Source organism: Anas acuta, chromosome 12, assembly GCF_963932015.1.
Source record: "Anas acuta chromosome 12, bAnaAcu1.1, whole genome shotgun sequence".
In the NCBI taxonomy this organism is placed as follows: Eukaryota; Metazoa; Chordata; class Aves; order Anseriformes; family Anatidae; genus Anas; species Anas acuta.
The window spans coordinates 19,876,508-19,895,479 of record NC_088990.1 but is presented as its reverse complement, the minus strand read 5'-3'; the positions used below and the strand labels follow the sequence as shown (position 1 = coordinate 19,895,479).

General features: G+C 46.5%; 1 protein-coding gene across 4 annotated transcripts in view; it reads left to right on the top strand.

Moving 5' to 3' along the window:
* The first annotated feature begins 486 nt into the window (after positions 1-486).
* The window catches only part of MAPK6 (mitogen-activated protein kinase 6), a 30,488-nt gene continuing 12,002 nt past the window's right edge, over positions 487-18,972 (top strand). Inside the window, exon 1 of one of the 4 annotated variants that reach the window (XM_068695691.1) lies at positions 487-656. The gene's annotated coding sequence lies outside the window, so the exon portion shown is untranslated. Of the gene's footprint in view, positions 657-16,229; positions 16,389-16,490; positions 16,640-16,843; positions 18,485-18,972 lie in introns of those variants that run through there. The other 3 variants (XM_068695689.1, XM_068695692.1, XM_068695690.1) reach the window with 3 other exon arrangements.

Below are 18,972 nucleotides of genomic sequence, written 5' to 3'. Positions count from 1 at the left end.
TAAATGGCAAAGCACAGTAGCGATTCTGCAATTCCCTGTGTTAGGCAAGGCTCCCATGGGCAGCTCTTTGCAGGAAGTGAAGAAGCTTTCTGGAAATACACTGAAATCCAAGAAACAACACGTACGGACCTAGAGCACAGGTTCCCTGATCAATTTGTTCATTAGGCAATGATTTGTTCTGAGAGCAGAAGCAGAATTTAGCTTTCAGAAGTAAAAGCAGTGCAATTTCTAGACTTACTCTAGGACCAGTTTGCCCACTTTTATTCAAGAGGTAATGAAAACAAACCTTCCCACTCTATAGCGCCTAATACTCTTTCTGTATTGGTGGCCTATTTTTCTTAAGGACAGGGAGGGACCATTGAGTCACTCATAATCTCTTGCCCTCCTCCTCCTCTCATTTAAATATTAATATGATGAATTATTACTAGAGTAACAGCTGTGCACTACTCATATCACAGAAACATAACCTTCTCCTCATCAGATCACAGCTATTCCTGACTAGCATTTTCTGGTCGACCTTCTCACTTGTTGTGTACTACTTTTTAAAAATCAGTTTGTTAGTTCTGGTGTGGTGTCACTAGAATAAATGTTTTGTTCTGTTCTTTCTGCTTAAATATTTATGATACTGAGGAAGTCAAAAGATAGCTTCAGTAATGGTAAGTTCAATGTCTGTGTGTATTCTCTTATGAGATTTGTTTGTTTAGAGAGAAAAGCATATGAAGGATTAAGAACAAGCAAACTAACATTTAAAAACCTCTCTCTCTCTCTGAGAACTGCCAAAATAAGAATATATTGTCTTTTATATAAATGAAAGCATTATATATTAGTCAGATGATATCTCTAGATAATTAAGAGCAATAACTAACATTGTACTAAGTACTAACACATTGCATTCTCTGTAAAGTATTGTAAGAGTGACTGCCGATAACTTGTGAGACAAATCTGTAAAGACTAATGAAAATAAATATTTAGCATTAAACAAAGAAAAGAAAGGCTATGAAAGAGAGAGAAAACACTACGAGTTAGCTCAGTAAGACTAGAAATACAAAGGTAAAGTATTCACAGACAGATTTGAAAATGTTATGAAATGTTAAGTTCTGTGGATAAAGGTCCTCCTCCGCTAAACACCTTCTGACTGTTTCGTGTGTTTGTGCATGTGTGTACGTGTGGTTTAATAAACCCACACATTCATTCTCTTTTAAAATGTCACTCCTCGTTGTGCTTTCATGGTGGCTGGTTTTGTTGGTTTCTGGACCACTGCACTGGAGAAATCAGTTTTCCTGGATTTTCCCATTTGCTTATACTGAGATCTAGATGAATTTTTTCCCAAACTTCCTTGAATTTTAATTCACTGCTCTTGTTATTTAGGAAGAAAAAATCTGAAATGCTCTTACAAAGGCTTTAAAATGAAATGTCCATATTTTGATTTGAAAATTCTCATTTTAAAATGTTGATTAGCAACCAGTGTCCTCAAGTCAAACAAAATGCTTTCAATTTGAATAAATGATTGTTTTATTGATTTTCTTAAGTACCTCATGAATTTAATAGGGAACCTGAAAAAAGAATTGAGTGTGGCCCAACTTATATACTGTGCCCTTCTTTTCCCACTCCTTAGGAAATTTGTAGAAACCTTGTTTTCCAGACAGCCTTAACAGTGACCAGAGGAAGGGAGGAGGGAGATTTTCTACTGCCTGTGAACTTTTCCCATTCAAAATCAATGCCTAACCACATTTCTGGCTAGGGGAGGTGGTGAGAAGGAAGACTGAAAACAGAGGGCTGAAAAATGTCTTTCTACAATCACTGAGCTCCCTGATGTAATGTTAGAAGTTATGCTGTTACTTCTTACTTTTCAACTCAATACTTTTTTTTCTGAACAAGTACTTCACTGGATACAAAGCACCCAAGCCTGACTGCTTGCAATTCCCGTTGTAGCCAGCAAGGGTAAGCTAATAGACTGGGACATGCTCATCCCAGGCAGGATTTCACTGGCAGGTAGCTAAGTATGCTCTCTCTCTCTGTATATATAGTTATACAGATACTTTTTCCTGTGTGTGTTCTGTTCCTCCTAAAGTTCATGGGAGTCGGAAATGATTTTTATTTTCTTTAACTTACAATTCACATCATGGTGTTTGTTGTTTGTTTGTTTGTTTTTTAATTCTTGTGAAGTGAAGATATTGCCAATTATTTGACAAATATGTTGCCTTAATAGGGGGAAAACAAAACAAAACAAAAACAACTATATCTTATTAAACTTGTAGCATATCTCTAGATAAGATCCCATTACAAAGAGTCCCTTCAGATGATTATCAGCCGTGATTGCAAATGAACCTTGTAGCAATCTCGTAACAACTGTGCTCATGGACGGAAGAGAAACCTGCAGTCAGAACTACAAATAATTTACGTAACACAATTTAAAGCTCTAACAAAATGTTCCCTTGTTAAGAGGATTGCTATACTTAATGTGTGAGATGGAAATACTTTCTGAAGGTCAGGAATGCATCGAAGATAGATTAGATCTCTGCAAAAGACAAAAAATAGTTTTTTAGCAGGAGTTTTTCCTCCGTCAGACATTCAACTTGGCATTCTCTGAAGCTTATATAAGCACAGCTTCATTACTGCAAATGCTGTCTTCTCTGCAGAGGGAGAGGAGTGTCAGTGCTTCATCTCTGCACATGGGAAAAGATAACTGAATGTAGTCTGGGGGCAGCCACTGCTCTTTGCCACCACCACCAGCACAAATAAAGATTTGTTTTAAAGAAGAGATGGGTGGATTTGGGGACATATTTCCTAGGCTTCTGCCTGTGACAGCTCTCAGCGTTTTGCTGAAGGATCACAAGCAGCTTGTGTACCTCCTTCAGGTGAGATGCTGAAGCTGCAGTGGGTGCCCAGCTGCCAGCAGCAGGTGAGCGCAGGCAAAGTCCTGCAGGGTGGCAGCGGTGTGGGATCGGGTGAGCTCACGGCTGTGCTGTGGCCCCAGCCTGTGCAAGCAGGAGCAGCAGGATGGAGCTGTCTCATTTCAGGATTTTCTGCTCATGCCCATAACTCAGTAAAGGTTCCAGGCCCAGGCCGGCCACGGAATGACAGGGAGCTGGAACAGCCTCTGCTAGGGCTGAAGACCTGGGCTCGGAGCTGTGCCTGTAATCCAGGAAAGGCATCAGGACACTGAGTTGTGCTCTTCAGCTCAGTGACCTGCTTGCTTATGCTCCATCAGGAGTTAATGCTTTCTTTGTAAAACTGTCAAAGTGAGCCACAAAACCTGAATTTGACATGTTGGAAAACAGCTTTGTGAAACCTGGCTTTTCATAATAGGACTGAGGGGACAGGAGGGGAGTCTTGAAGTGCTTGTCATGTATGATAGCATGGAAATAATAAGAAGGTACAGCCTCTGTAACCATCAAAATGGCAGGCTAATGTTTCCTGCCACTTCTCTTCCCATCTCCTGCGTTCCTACAGCCAGCCAAAGGCTGAGATTATGGAGAAGCTGACACTGGAGCCTATTTCATAGAACCAGAATAATTGTAGAGAACAGAACAGGATAGGACACGTTGAATGGGGCACTCCACAGCCCCAGTGCTGAACGTTCAATGCCACTGTGCAGTCTTCCCTGTACCCCCAGCCACCTCTCAGCAACCCATGCAGAGCACACCAACAGTGCTCCTTCAGTCTCAGAAACTCTCTCCAAACCACCCTTTTTTAGCCCTAATGTGTCCCTGTGTAGGAAGGCCCCCATCCCACCACCTCTCTCAACACGGCTAGTGGCTTTCCAGCCCCCGGGACACATCAGGTAAAGGCCACCTGGAAGTGCAATGCAGCCTGTGTTGGGTGTCTGGGCAAGGTGGAGAAGAAGCTGTGCGTGCGTCTGTCCCTTTGCCCACGAAGAGAAGTGATGGGGAGCAGGTACACGTGTGGGGAGCAGCTGTAGGGCAGCGACATGGCTAGGCAGAACATTGCACCTGCAACCACTTGCTGGCTCTGGTGAGGCTGGGGAGCTCCTGTGTTAGGACTGCCGTGGTGCCCCCAGTGCTTGCTCTTTTTTGATAGACACAACTTTGCTGACTGCTAACTCTTTCCATGGAAAGGTTTTGTGTCAGGTATGTTCCCAAATCTGAACTTTGCTGGAAAATTTAGCTTAAATGCTTTGTCATTTTAGAAGAACTGGTTTGGAGGAGAGCACTGATTTTATCTTACCTTTAAAGCAGGTGAACAAAAAGTCTTTAAAAGTCCCTTGCCTGTGCTACGACAGGAACACACTCTTAAAATCTGGAATCAAAAGTGCTTTTTATTATCTTTGCGGAAAATTGCCTGATGGCTTTGAATGGGAGACCTTAGGTTTTGTAGACTGGATAGAAGTGGTAGCAGATGAATTCCCCAAGCAGTCTGTCAGTACTGGGCGTGCTCCAGCTGAGCTAACTTCTGAACAGGAATTTTCCTGTGACTGCATCCATGGACTGCTGCAGGCTGTGTTGGGTTTGGGCTCCTTAATTGAACATAAGCGGACTGTTCCTCCCATGAACAGCTTTTAATGGCTTCTGTTGGCTCAAGGTAAGAAGCTGGAGGCAGCTGCCTGGCTCACAAGCAGAAGAAAAAAGGACTGAATAGGTATGGAATTTTTAAGGAATAGGCTGGGGAAAATAAAATAAAATAAAATAAATCTTGTAAAAATGAGATTTGAATTGGAAAGGAGAAAAGCAAATAGAACCTGGGAATCGACTGGGAGATGGGAGGAGACTGGGAGAAATTGGTCGAGTGGCTGAAAGGGAGTGGAGAGGCTGGCATGGAGGGTGTGCAAACACAGCTTCTTGGGGATGTCCCGGTGGTGGGGAAAATCCAACATCCTGGACAGAGTCTAGAATAATCTGCAAAAAGCTGAGAATTCAGAGCTTCTGGGATCTGCAAGTGATAGAAGAAGTACCAATCACTTTGAAAAGCTGAGTGGGAGAATAAAGTACCAATCACTTTGAAATGTTCTAGGAATCTCAAATTGTGCATCTGCTATTAAAGGCTACTGTGACCCTGATCTTTGTGACTCACTTCAGGGAAGCGGAAATGATAATATCCTGGTAGCTGTGAAGATTGAAGAAAGTAAATTAATGGGTATTTGCAGAGCCCTTAAACCCTGTAAAGTAGAAAATTCTTCTGTGGTTCTGTCCTCAGACCAGGACAATACGTGATGAATAAGACACAGGGCAGTACATGGATTTTATTTTTCTTGGTATCCAATTACTGCTAATCAGGTGAGCACTATCTGTCTTGTGCAACGAATGGAGCAGAGCACTGAGCACTTGCAAGAAGAAAAAGGAGTATCTGCTCGTGCAGTCAACCTGTGCCGGAGCAGATAGAGCTTGTTCTGATTACTGTGATTGTCAGGGCTGATACAGCTCCCTTGAAAGGTCAGAGAACTTTACTAGCTGACATTAAGGCCCATATTCCCATGTTCTCCTGCTATCTGAAACATTACAGCAATCAAGAAGATAAATTTTCTTGCTCCTCTGTGTAAAAAGGTTCAAAAGTTTCTGTTACTGCCCTGCAGTTTCATTTGATTTCAGCAGTTACTGCAGGTTCTTGGTTGAAGTTTTCCAACCTGACAATGGACTGTTGAAGCCTTGCCACTGATTTACCATTCCTCCTATCAATGATTACATCTGCGTTGTTTACTAACAAGTATCATTGGACCCAGGATGATAAACACTGGGTACATGGCAGTACTTTGATCGCAAATTGTACGTATAGTCCTTGAATAATTTTTACTAAGAGCAAATGAATTGCCTTAATTATTTAAATGGGGGTATTATCACAGACCATAATAATCTCATTTTTCTCAAGTAGATAGTCCATGCAGCTGTGGAAATACCAGCTTGGGTAATCTGTCATGAGAAAATAAATAGCCAACATCTTGAAACCTGTGCTAGGTTGAGGGGGAAAACAGCAAGTGCGTGTGTGTGTGTGTGTGTGTGTGTGTGCGTGTGTGTGCGTGTGTGTGTGTGTGTGTGCGTGTGTGTGTGTGTGTGTGTGTGTGTGCGTGTGCGTGTGTGTGTGTGTGTGTGTGTGTGTGTGTGTGCGTGTGTGTGTGTGTGTGTGTGTGTGTGCGTGTGTGTGTGTGTGTGTGCGTGTGCGTGTGCGTGTGTGTGTGTGTGTGTGTGCGTGTGCGTGTGCGTGTGTGTGTGTGTGTGTGTGTGTGCGCGTGCCAGACGGGCTTGAGAGTCCTAAGTCCTCCTTGGGGCTGCTGTTGGAGCAGCATGGTTGGGGCAGCAGCAGTGACGCTCCTTGTCCAGCCCTGCCAGGGTGGTTCAACTCTGATGGCAAGAGGCGAGACTTGTGCCCGTCCTTGGCTTCTGGGATAACTTTTCCAGAAGTCTGTAGCTAGAGAGGCTGTGTCTGTCTTGGAGAAGTAAGCAACAAAGCAAAGCTTAGAGATTTGTAGGCTGCAGTCTGTCCCTGCGGGCTACTGTGTCAAGGCACAGACTGCCAGGAAGAGTTTTCCCACTGTTGTCTGGTGGCTGAAGCCTAATTGTTCGTTGCTTTGGGTGACTAAGTGGAATCCCCCACTGTGTAGCCTGACCTTGTGACAAATATTCTCCCACTACTGAGCACAAGTGAATGCACTTGCACACCTATCCTCCGTGACACTGGGTGCAAGGGAACAGAAACTGGCCTTTCAGCTGGATTGTGGCACCGTGAGCTGCTGGGGACATCAGACATACAGCCCATAAAACAGCTCTTGCTGTCAGCCAGTACAGTGTCACAGGGCACATCTGTGATGACACGGAGGTCTGTTGAATTGCAGCAATCATGAGAACGAAGTATTGCAATTACAGCTGGTCCAAAGGTTGACACTCTGCTTCTTTGAATCATCTCTCATGCTTTTGTTTTGGGAGTGTCTAGATTAAACAATAAGAAGAAATGTGAGATAATGGCTAGCAACTTTTCTGTTTACTAAAATAGGCTTATTGATTTTAACTAAGGATTAAATGCTTCTCCAGTGTTTGATAAAACGCAGAGAATGAGGGCAGAATATCTTTCCCTTGCCACTAAATACAGCTTTAGATGTACATGTTATCTCTTAAGTTTTGGTTTTAACAGCATTGGACCAAATGTAATTGAAATCTGTTTAGAGATTTCAGTGCTGGAGATAAGAGAATGCTGATACACTAGGAAGTGGAGGGTTTCTCTACCTGTTTTAATCTTTCTTAATTCCAGCTCACTTGCAAAGTAAATCTTGCTACTCAGATCATGATAGAACCTGCAGGCATAATGATACAGTGAAATATTTACCTCTACTAGATAACTTTCTCTATTTCGAGCTGGTTCTTGGTACTTCTTAGCACTCAGTGTCCTGTGGAGGCATTTCTGAGAAGCAGTCTGCATGGGCTCTGTACAAGAGAAGCGTGTCTTTGTGGAGCAGGCTCTTTGCACTTCAATGAACAGGCATGTGGACACGTTTTCTCAGAGGTCAAGAAACAAAAAACGATAGACATGTTTTCTTTTCCAAGCACAGGAAAGAACAAAGTCTGGGTTTAAAGTTCTAGGTGTTTGTGTTTTGTTTTGTTTTGTTTTTTATATGCTTGTGATCATTAGGGACAGTTGGATCTCGGGCACTGGCATTCTCACCGAGCTCTGCAAAGGCTGGCAGCCTTGGCCACCTTCTCTTTTACCCTCTCAATCTCTTTTTCTCTCGTGCGCACACACACACAGTGTGTGAACACCCACTAACAAGTAGATTTGCTTTTATTTACTGGCATTTATACCTAGGCAGGTTTATTCTGTTTCTGTTTGCACAGCCTTTAATGGAGAACAGATAGGTAACAATGAGTAGATTCTCCACATCTGAAAGCAGGAGGCCTCTGAGGTATGGCCACAAGAAGGGTCAAATATGTAATTCTTGGCTGAAGAGAAATACCTGCAGAAGTCTCAGGCTAGCAGGCCTGATGCCGGGTCTGCAGGAGGAACAGGGGTGGGTGGCTGTGAGGATGCCTGTGGGCAGAGCTGTGTTCCAGACACGCTCCTGCACTTGTAGTGCCTGCTGCAGACCAGAGACTGGTTCGTGGCCTCTTTGAGGCCAGCTCTCCTGGCCCTGCACGCTGCTCAGCTCCGGTGTGGGAACGTGCGGGTCTCAGACATGGGAGGTGCACAGTTTATTACTGCTGCTTGTGGTCTTCTGTGTACAGCACGTGGTTTGGTCATCGGTGGCGCAAAAGCGTGGCAAGGAGTGGGCTGCCTGCTGGGGTTAGGAAAAGGAGCACCTTGGCAGTGAGGCGCTGGGGGAAGGCTGCAGTTGCTGAGCTGCGGTTAAATCTGCTGAGAGCTCTGCCGTGGACTTAAGAGAGCTGAGAGTTTGCCTCTATTCCAAATAAATGCTTTATGTGGGGATAAATCATTGGGCTTTACCTTCACGGAGGCTGATAGGAACAAAATGAGACAGGGAACTGCTTCTCTGTTCTGTCCTGCTATCGCAAAGAGGAACAGATAGTACTTGGGGTCAAATGAATAGATAAAGATTAACCTCCGAGCAGCTATTATTGGAGCCCATTTAAAGCAGGTTGAGTTGGAAGAGACTTTGCTGAAGCTGCTGGGAAATGCCAGGGTAAGAAGATGATCCCACTGTTTGGCACCAGTCAGAGTCTGGAGGATCTCCAGTGCGTGTGCTGGCACTAATAGCATGTAAGGAGGGGAAAGCTCCTCCTCGACAGTAAAAGACAAAGCAAGTTTAGACAATTCTACTCAATTTTTCCTCTTCAAAGGAAAAATTATTTTTCCTGTTTTTCATTGTAGTGTTGTTGCAAGCAAGTCTATTTTTTGCTAGAGCTGTACTGAGCCTAGAGATCCTGTGTTTCATAAGGCTGATACCCACTGCTGTAAATGATGCTTCTGGGCATTATTATTATTTTTTTCTGTGTAGTAGTCAATGGTACAAGTCCCTCTTTCCTGAGCACTACAGACAGTTGCCCTCTGTGGAGTGGACTGAGATCTTGCATCATTTCCTGTCATCTGTCCAAAGCTATTTATAAAATGTCTGCTGATTCTGGCACATGGCAAAACCCAGATTTCATGAGAAAGCAAATAGTTCAGAAATGTGTTCCTTCACGGCAAGTGTCTGAAAACTGGTGAGAAAATCTGAAATATCCTAGAAAATCATAAAGAAATTTCAGGTATAATGGGGCTGGAGAATGTGGGGAAATAAATAGTCCCATATAGTTATATTGAAAACCTTTAGAAATAGATAATGCAATATGTACTGAAAAAAAAAGTTATGGAATATTAAGGTACAGAAGCTGGTTCCAGAGCTCTCTGTTATTAAAATAAAACCTTGGGTTTTGATGTCTGAAGATGTAACAAAAGCAGCTTAGGTTAGCTTGTGCAATGCTGAATATTTGCCATCTAATTTGATGGTAGATTTCCCACATTTCTGATATCCACTGAAGGGAAAAAAAAAGAAAGACAAGAAGGTAATTAGCACTGCTGATGATGCTCAGGTTTTCTCTCTCTCTGGCTTCAGGAGAGTGGCTGTGGTAGGAGTCTGACAGCGGCAGTAGGAGGCACTCAGAGGAGCAGCGTGCTTCCAAGTGGATATGCTGCTGCTGCTAAGCGCTATTTTGGGAATGCTGAAGAGTGTTGGCCACAGCCAACCCTGAGCAGCAGCACTCTCATCAGCTGCCCACCCGCCTGCCTCGACCCTGCTGGCAGGCACAGTGCTTCTTGCCTGTTGATCTTTCACCATCCAGCACACTTTTACTTGTCAAACAGTTGCACCCATGAGCTTTGGGCATGGGCACTGCTGTGTGCAGGGCAAACTGAATGGGAGGTGTCTCTGCCTGAGAGGTCATGAATTAGTTGCAAAGATCCTATTTCTTCATGTGCCTCAACACCCAGCTTGTTTTATCCCGTTTTCACTGAAGTACCACTGTGACTCGTGTAGCCGAGGCTGGATCTGAGTCAACATCCCAGTCATGAAGGCCCCTGCAGGAGGTAAAGCTAAGCAGCAGCAGAGGTCTGAGACTCCTTCAATACGACCAATTAGTCCTGCTTTCCAGTCCCCAAAGGTCTCCTGGCAGCACCAGGTCTCTTCTTGATCACTGACAAAGATTTGCTCCTGGCTGTGCACCAGTCCATGTGCAGTTTATTGCAAAGCAATCTTTGAAAGTGTTTGAAATGTCTCAACTCACTCCCCGCGCCTCCTTTCTCCCCTTACGAGCTCGCAGATAGCTTTTGGTGCTATTTGATATGTAAAAGTCGCGTAGCCTCAGGCTGAAATAAGCGTATCAACTACTGCACGTGTATTTGTATTGAGCTTTGCCCTTTGTAAATGTATTTCAAGAAGATTCTGGTGTTGGTGAAAATGTTAGCAAATGTTAGTGTGATTTTTTTCTCTGTAAATGACGAGCACTGCAGCACCAGCTGTATTTACAATTGCACAGCAGAGGCTTTATCTGTGTAATGCAAGAGCAATTAAAATGCTGCAAAATGCTTCATGTAGGAAGGCTTTCTGTTCTACAGGAATGAACAAGAATAGTTGCGCATGGACATATGTATAGTTCTGCAGTTACATGCGGTAATTCTAGGAGGAGATATGCTTCTTCTGCATAAATCCAGCTTCAGACCTTTATAACTTCTGCTCAAGAGCTGGAGTACTTTCCGGTAGCTATCCAAAAAACAAATGCATTTCGCTTCTGCAGAGACCACCCCATCCTGCTTCCAGGGCATGTCTCCACTCTGGAATACCCAAGGTATTACAGATATTTAAATGACATCTGTACAGCAATGCGCTTCCTTACCATGACAGCAGCACCGCATCCAGTGCAATAACTAGCACAGAGAAGCCCTAGACAATTGCTTTGGTGCCACTTCTGCGAGCAGGCATGTTCTCTAAACTGCTTCTAAACTTGAGATGTTGGATGTGGGGCTCAGAGCAGTGCCTCAGTGCAGTCAGGAGGCAGGATTGAATGGGGGAGGACTGTCACACACAATTGCCTTGTACCTGAAATGCTGAAAAAAGACACCAACATTTGGTGTTTCTTGTTTCCACTTCATCCTATGCTTTGCCTTGTCACAACAGTTCTGTTCTGCTTTCTGTAGAATATTTTTCATCTGTAGATTCATCCACTGACAGGATCTACAGCATCACTACAGCACAACGCCTGTGTCCCGCGCTGGGAAGTTAGAAGAAATGCAGATCACTTGGAGCACCCAAGCACGCAAATGTTGGTACTAGTCATCCTTTAAAAGGTCATTAAACCTAACACACACTTTGGTTTCCTACGGCCTTCATTGCCTACCTTGGTAAATTTTCTGTGCATACTGATAGCTACCTCTATGCAAGGTTAGACAGCAAGGAATTAAAAAAAAAAAAAGCAGAGAAATCTGGGAGAGCTCCGGTGAATTTGCAAGTGAATTTCACACACTGAGGCTGCCGCTTTCAGTGATGACCCAGCTACAAGGCAAATTTTCTTCATCTTCCAGTATTGCCAGGGCTTTGCCAACTTCTCCTTTAGGCAGCTGCTCTATCCATGTGCTAAATGTTGGTGAAGACACAGAAAAAGTAGGCAACAGAATTGCCTGTCTTAATAAAAACGAGAGCTATTAAGAGGAGAGTCTGCATGCAGCTAAGCTGTACTGTAGTGTCCCAGATTGCTGACGACCTACCACGGGTCGTCAAGGGGGAAGGATGTCTTGTTCTGTTTTAGTTTTTTAATGACTTTTTTTTTTTCCTGCAGAATCACAGAATTTCCAAAGTATGTCACAGAACCCATTTATTTCCAACCTCAAAGTTAAACATTTTCTGTGAGTGACTTTCTTTCTCCACCTTCATTTGCCCTTTGTCCGTTGCTACCTTTGGTTTGCATTGGTCTCTTTGTTAACAGTCTGCTCTTTTCCATTTTCTCTATTGTTTCACACAGGGATGAAGATCTTAGGGTTTGCCTTTTTCCTTTCTTCTAAGCCCCCTAATGCTCTCATATCTTCTTTCCTGATCAAACTGTAGATGGGTACAAAGCTTGCTCCAGCAAACTCAGTTCTACCAAGTGAGTACTCGAAGTGACAGCATGCTGTCTGTGCTAGATAGTTTTGGCTATTGTCAAGCAGAATTTAACTAAGAAAGAATTTTGACACAAAATTTTGGTAAAGTATTTTAAGATGATGACTTCTGTGTGGTTAACTGCTAATAATGTTGGCATGAAGTTGACTTTAAAATCTATTGGGAAAGCATTAAAGTCAGCAACCCCAGAGTGTGTTTGTTAGGAAAATCTGTTTGTGTAAACCAACCAACCAACCAAAAACACTGCATCCAGTATGGAAAGGTGCAGTCAGACCTATCCCAGGGAATAGCGGTGCCCAAGAAATGAAGCCACCTGGGCTGCTGGCTTGTCAGTGAAACCCGATGTTAACTAGACTTCTGTGCTGTATGCCAGCAGCATGAAACTAGCCTGGCAGAGCAAGTGATTTGTAAGGACTTTGCTTAGCACCTGCAGAGAACTAGGCTACTTGGAGAAGGCAGCAGTTAAAGACGCCCCAAACAAACCATTACAAAAATCCTGGGAGCTGTGCCAGGAAAACCAAACCACGTTCAGGGGCCTGGTCACCCTTGCAGAGCACAGGTATGCAGGAATAAGCCAAGGAGGCAGCAGAAACCATGTTTCTCAGAGCCCTCCCCATTTTCTTTTGCTAAATTGGATTTGCTCTCCAAACCCATCCCCATGCCCATGCAAAATGCATCCTAGGCCGTGGTAAGAAACGTGATCAGCCCTTAAAACCATCTGCTGGCAGAGGCAGCTGTCCCTGCCTCCAGCAGGGCGCATGGGTTGCGGTGCCAGCAGTTCCTCCAGTCCCGTGTGCTTCTGGACTCTTCCCATGTGTCCTGACAAATTTGGCTGCCTGGGAGCTGACCCCGCAGGACCTGGGGTGCATCCATCAGGTGTCACCAGAGACACCTTCATTGAGAGGGGAGTCCGCTCAGTGTGAGCTACAGGCTTAAGTTCAGCCTCTTCTGAAAATACCTGGGATCATCAGAGTGCTGTATAGGCTCAGAAAACAGTGATTTCCCACAGCAAAGCTCCGTGAAGCAGTGAAACTGAGACAAAAGCTTGGAGCGGCCAAGTCACCTTGGGCAACCTTTTTAAGTCTTGTCAAAATCTTTCTTCCCTTGCCAATTGTAATGGGTGTGGCTACTTAAAAAAAATACTTCATTCCCTTTTATGCCACAAGTAATGATTCATACTTGGACTGAAATATTACACTGGAATTTGCTGTTTGATCTTTTTGAATTTGGATCTAATAAATGACTCATTGTTTCAGTTCTAATTATTTTTTAATTGCTGGGCTTTATGGCCTTCTAAGACCAGTCCTTTTCTTACTCTGCATTTTACTGACAGTTAATATCTGCAAATGTTTTCGAATGGGACGGTGTCATGTATCATCTATGAGCTACCCAACTGTGTTCATATGGGGAAATGGGGAAACAATTTGACCCAGTAATTTACAACCTAATCGATAGGCTATAAGAAATCTGGATATGGATTAGCAATTTTTCTGGATCAGATAGCTATTAACTGCAACATGACACACAATTAAATTCTGAGCAACTCTTAAATCATGTGCATGATGACTCTGTAAGTAGTGAGGCTGAAAACAAGCACCATTCCTGTGCCAGTCCCTTGAGGCATGATTTTCCTCTAGACTGAAGGACCTCATTCACAAGCTCCTTGCACAGACTATGCTCTTCGAATGGCAGAGAAAAATGTTGGGGGAAAAAAAGATGTTGTTTTTTTAATTAGGATCCCAGAAAAACAGTGGTACATCTGGACTATGTGATTTATGAGTGAGCATGTGTTAACTTTTTTTCTTTTAGCTTTTTTTTTAGCTTTTTTTTCTTTTAGCTTTTGTTTTGTTTTGTTTTTGCTTTTTTTTTTTTTTTTCTGCTTTTTTTTTTCTTACTGCAGTACCCTAGTATCAGCTGAAATTTTTGAATCTCATAAAGAAAATACTTTGTATGGGTGGAAGGATTCTTTAATTAAGTAAATAGCTCTGGCTTTTAGACATACAACCACTGCTGCTCCTGCCTTTTTTGAGTCCCAAATCTCTTTCTTTAATGCAAGTAAATTCTCCTTTGTGGTTTGGCTCTCATTGCTGTCCTAACATCACCTCTTCCAAATAAGCACTCTTGCAGTTTTTTTATAGACTGTATTTAAATACAGGCCTTCTGGAGCAGCCAGTGCTGCAATCCTCCAGCACTGTTCTGCTGGGTGGCCAGGAGCTGCAACTTCGTTTCTGACTTTTCTCCACTGTTGGCAGCGTAGTTGGGTGCCTATAAATTAGCAAATATTGCAATGTACAGTGACAGTTTGTCTGCTGACTCCTGTGTGCATGGTACTCGTACTGTACTGAATTATCAAGACTCCCCTCTTCTCTCACACCCAGTAAGACTGGATGCAGCTGTTCAGAGAGCAAACTTCTTCGTGCAGTCGAGCAGCGGTAGCAGTGCCAGCGGGGCTATGCCAGAGGTTTCCTTCCTGGTTTTTGCTGGGCAGGTGAAGAGGGGTAATGCTGTAGGTTGAGGCCACAGCAAACTGGTAGCTGGTTGTAGCTCATGTTGCTCCGTGTTCCTGCTTGGTGGACGGCAAAGGTTGGGCCTGTTGATATTTTTTCTTTCTTTTCAACGCTTTCCCCCTACATTTCTGCCCTCATGCTCTTAAAAAAAAAATAATAATAATTCTATAGAGCCCTTTATTTTAATTGGCTTGAAAGAGCCAGAGAGCAGGGCTGTGACCTGTGCTGGAGGGCCGAGGTGCCCGGGGACTGCCGTTGCAGACACATGTATTGTCCTACAAGAGCCGTGACAAGAAGCTGCATTGCAGCCTCAGACTTGCAGGCCTCTGGCAGCCTCATCTGTAGATTTCTTTTCAGGTACACATGCCTTGGGATTGTGCCCCAAGCCACCTCTTCGTCAGGCATCAGGCTACTGAAGTGCTGAGGAACTGTTTTTCGTTTCTTCCCTTTCTAACTTACTCCACAGAACAATGCGGATTCTGCCTGCCGGGAGACTTTTCTTACTGAGTTGGAGCAACATGGCAGCACATTTGTTAAAATCAAAAGCAAAAAGAAAACAAGCTCTGCGATTTAAAACTGAAAGGGTCAATTGGATGCTGCTGTCTGGATGGCAGCAGGGGGAGGCACAAAGCCCTCTGCACTGAGTAATTTCTATGCTGGTTCTAGCCATAAATAATCTGTTTAACCAGTAAAAATGAGCATTAATTGTTTTATCTTGAGTCATCCTACACTGAAAAGGTGTATGTGGGATTCAGGGAAACCCCCTGCCTGAGAGCTGTACTGAAACTTGGTGGCACTGCCAGACTTCTGCTCCATGCAGCCCCGGTATCTTCATGCATCTTTCTGCATCTGTGAAAACATCTCTCCCTGCAGTGAGATGGCTGTATAAAAGTCTCATGGGGAAAAATGTTAATGTTTGAAGTATTTTGCTCTATTTTAGTTATAATTTTCAGGAAAAAAAAAATAGAATTTTATTGTCTCTTCCTCTGCCGGTAAGGAAGATGCAATTGCAAAAGAGGAAACAAGGAGGTTGGCATCTACGGAGCTGAAAGCCACAGCAGATGTTTGTGGGGAAGACATTCAGGTCTTCGTGACACTGAAGCTGCAGAAAATCTTAGTCAAAAGGTCCCCATCTGAGAGGGACAGCCGGTGTCTGTCGGTCCCTTCCAACGCCGTTCTCCCTTCCTGACCACGACGGACACCGAAGGCGCGGGCGGCTGGTGCTGGGCCTTGCAGCTCTGCTCCTCTTCCTCGCCCGGACTGCCACAGGCCCTGTGCCTGCTGCCGGAGCCGAGGCTGTGCAGCAGGAAGCTGGCACCGCCGCTCCCTGCTCTGTGCCCGGCCTTTCTTCCGCCGTGCCCCGTCTCCACCGGGGCGATGCTGGCCCCGCCAAGCCCAGCCGTGCCCCGCGGTGCTGGCAGGGCTCGGCCCGAGCGCCCCCCACCACAGCCGAGCCGTGGGGCCGGGCAGGCCGCCGGCGGTGCCCGGAGCGGTACCGGGGCGCTGCTGGGGCGCTCCTCGTGTCCGCAGGCCCCTGCTGCCAGCGGAGCCGCAGCGCTCGGGCCTCCCGAGGCGCCGGCCGAGCTGCCGGGTGCCGGGGCCGCGGCTCCCCCCGCGCCGGGACCCCTCGGGCCCGGCCCCGCCGCCCGGCAGCGGCCGCGCCCCGCCCGGCGAGGCGGAGCCGGCGGCGGCCCGGCCCCTCCCTGCCCTCCGCGCCGGGTTACATGGCGGCGGCGGCTGCGGCGGCGGCGGCGACTGCGACGAGGCGGGCGGGCGCCGGGCGGGAGCCGGTGGCGGGGCCGCGGGGCCCGGCCGTGTGAGCAGCGCAGCCCCCGATGAGCCTGGGAAGGCCCGTGAGTGCGGCGGGGCAGGGCGGGCGGCGGGGCAGGGCAGGGAGCGGGGCTCGGGCCGGGCCCCGCCGCACAAAGGCGCTTTGTTCCCTGCCGCCGGCCCCGCTGCGCCCCGCTCCCGGCCCCTCCGCAGTGCGGCGGCGGGCGGCGGGCGGGAGCTGCCCCCGGCCGGCGGCCGCCTCCCGGGGCCGGGCCGGGCTCCGCTGCGGGGCCGGGGGCAGCGGGCGGCGCCGCGCCCTGAAGGGCGTTTGAAGGTAGGGCCGGCACCGCGCGGCCGCACCGCGCCTCCCGTGCCCACGGCGGCCGCCGGAGGGGGCGGCCCGGGGGGGGCTGCCCCGGGGCCCGGCCGGGCGGCGCGGGCACCTGGCGGGGCGCTGCGGGGGCCCTCGGGGCCGGGCGGCTCCGCGGGTGGCCGTGCCGGGGGGAAGGGGCCGCCGCGTGTGGAGCGGGCACGGGGCACGGGGCACGGGCAGCGCCGGCTGGAGCCAGGGTGGGCTCCAGTGGGTGATAGGGGTCAGGAAGCGATGGGAGCTGCCGTTCGGCCTCGCACGCAGCCCTTGCTTTTGGGGTCACCGCGTCCCAGCCGCTCCTGGCCGGTTGAAACCCCCCCGGCGTGCGGCAGCAGCTTGCTGAGGGCCGGGGGCCGCGGGGGGCCGGGGCTCCGCGTTCGGTGTTGAGGAGCAGGGCTGGAGGCTTCCCCGAACCGACCTGAGGGGGGGCCGCACCGCTCCTGGTTGTGTTGCGGGAGAAACTGAGTGGATTTCTTTGTGCTTTTACAGATCCTTCGGAAGACTCCTAAACTCATAGTAAGGTTTGCCGGCTGCCAGGGTAGAGTTCTCTAAGCGGTGTGGGGAGCAAGTAGGAGGCTGCAGCGAAGCGGCGGTGCCGTGGGTCGGCGATGACTCACGCTGCCTACTGACTGCAACGTGGCTGGGCTGTAAAAAAACCTCCTGTGCCCCGTGTTTTTATAGTTGAAGGGATAGTACTTAGCAGGTTGTATAATATGTCATTAGTCACTCCGAGTCTTTCTCCTGTGAGTAATGATTCGATCATTACGTGGCCTGCGTTACGGAGTTAACTTGTATCTTTCCATCTTATTTGGATTTCGGAAAAAGTAAACGTTTCGTACTTGACTGTGTTTTAGTGTACATCCTGTTTCCTGAAAGCTGTGATAAATCCACATGCAGAAGTTTAGCACGAATTCAGGCGGCTGCTTGCATAATGCATGAAGCTAGTCATGTGTGTCGGTGTCTGCCAGCGCTAGGTATAATTTCAAAGAGGACAGCCCTTCTGTGGGGCACTTCTGTCGCCCGCTGCCGGGAACTGAACCGTTTTAAAGGCATAGCTGTAAACCACTTAAGAAACTAATATCTTGGTGCTTCCCTCTTTAAACTTTGTGGGAGGAAGGAATAAAAGTACCATTAAAGAAAAAAAAAGCGGTAGTTGTGGAAAGGTGACAGATAATCTAAGCAAAAACATCAGTGCCTGGGTGAATGGCCAATTCAGCACAAATCGGGTTGATTAAAGACCCCTTCTTTACAATATAGTCTATCGTGTTTACAGGCCTTTGGAGCACGTTACGTAACTGAGGAAGGGTTTGTCAGGTTTTTTAATTTCTTGTTTATTTTCGGACAGGCAGTTGGACTGATAGCTATGACTGACGTTGAAGCTGAAAATGTATAAAGTTTATTTGTGTTGGTGTCATTCTTTGAAGTATGAGTGTGTTTGTTTTTGAAAAAAAATCATTTTCCAAAGTTAAAAGTGACTGTGAAATGCAAAGAAGAAAAGATTTTTACTTTGAGCTTATTTTGGCTTGAAAAATGCCTTGACCCATTCTAGTAAATTATCCTTTAAGTAATTATGGTTTTAGTCTGAACGAAAGAAAGTTTAGGGTTAACTTTTATTTTCCATCCCTCCTATCCACTTCTGGTCCACAGAGCAATTTGTCTGAAGTGTCTGTTTGCTATTAACTCTGGATGGGGAAACAAGTCCGGCCACTTCACCGGCCCCGAATCGAGCAGGGCTGTGAGAGCTGCTGCAGGGAAGGTTTGGTCTGCAGGGGTTGAAAGGCTGTGGTAGGTGAGCTGCCGAACTTTCAGGTGAGAGGTACATCTTTGATGCTGTCTGTGCAAGGTGAGGTGATGGGAAGCGTAGTTAACATGCTGGGTTAGTTCAAAAACGTGTTTTGGTTTAGATGAGGGTCTGCACGAACCTGCTGCACACCTGTTGTGTTTTCAGTTACAGTAAGTGAAAGATCGCTTCCAAATTACTGAATCTTAATTTCGGTTGTTCTAATAATGGGACATTTCCACTAGGACAATCTTGAATTGTCCTCACCCCTCTCGCCTGAGGGAGTGTATCTGTCTAGGACTCTCGTTTGGCGTGCTTTTTGTGGCTTTGGGATTAAGCCACTTGCATAGGAACTTTGTAGCAGGATAGGGTCGAACCGAAGGCTGCCAGAGATTGAGTATGTCATCAGCAGTTGTTTTTCTCAATCAGAATGATTTAGCTAAGAAATCATTATATTCCTTCTGAAAATGTCTTAACTCTTGGTGATCTAGTGGAAGAGCATAGTAGAAGGCAATGA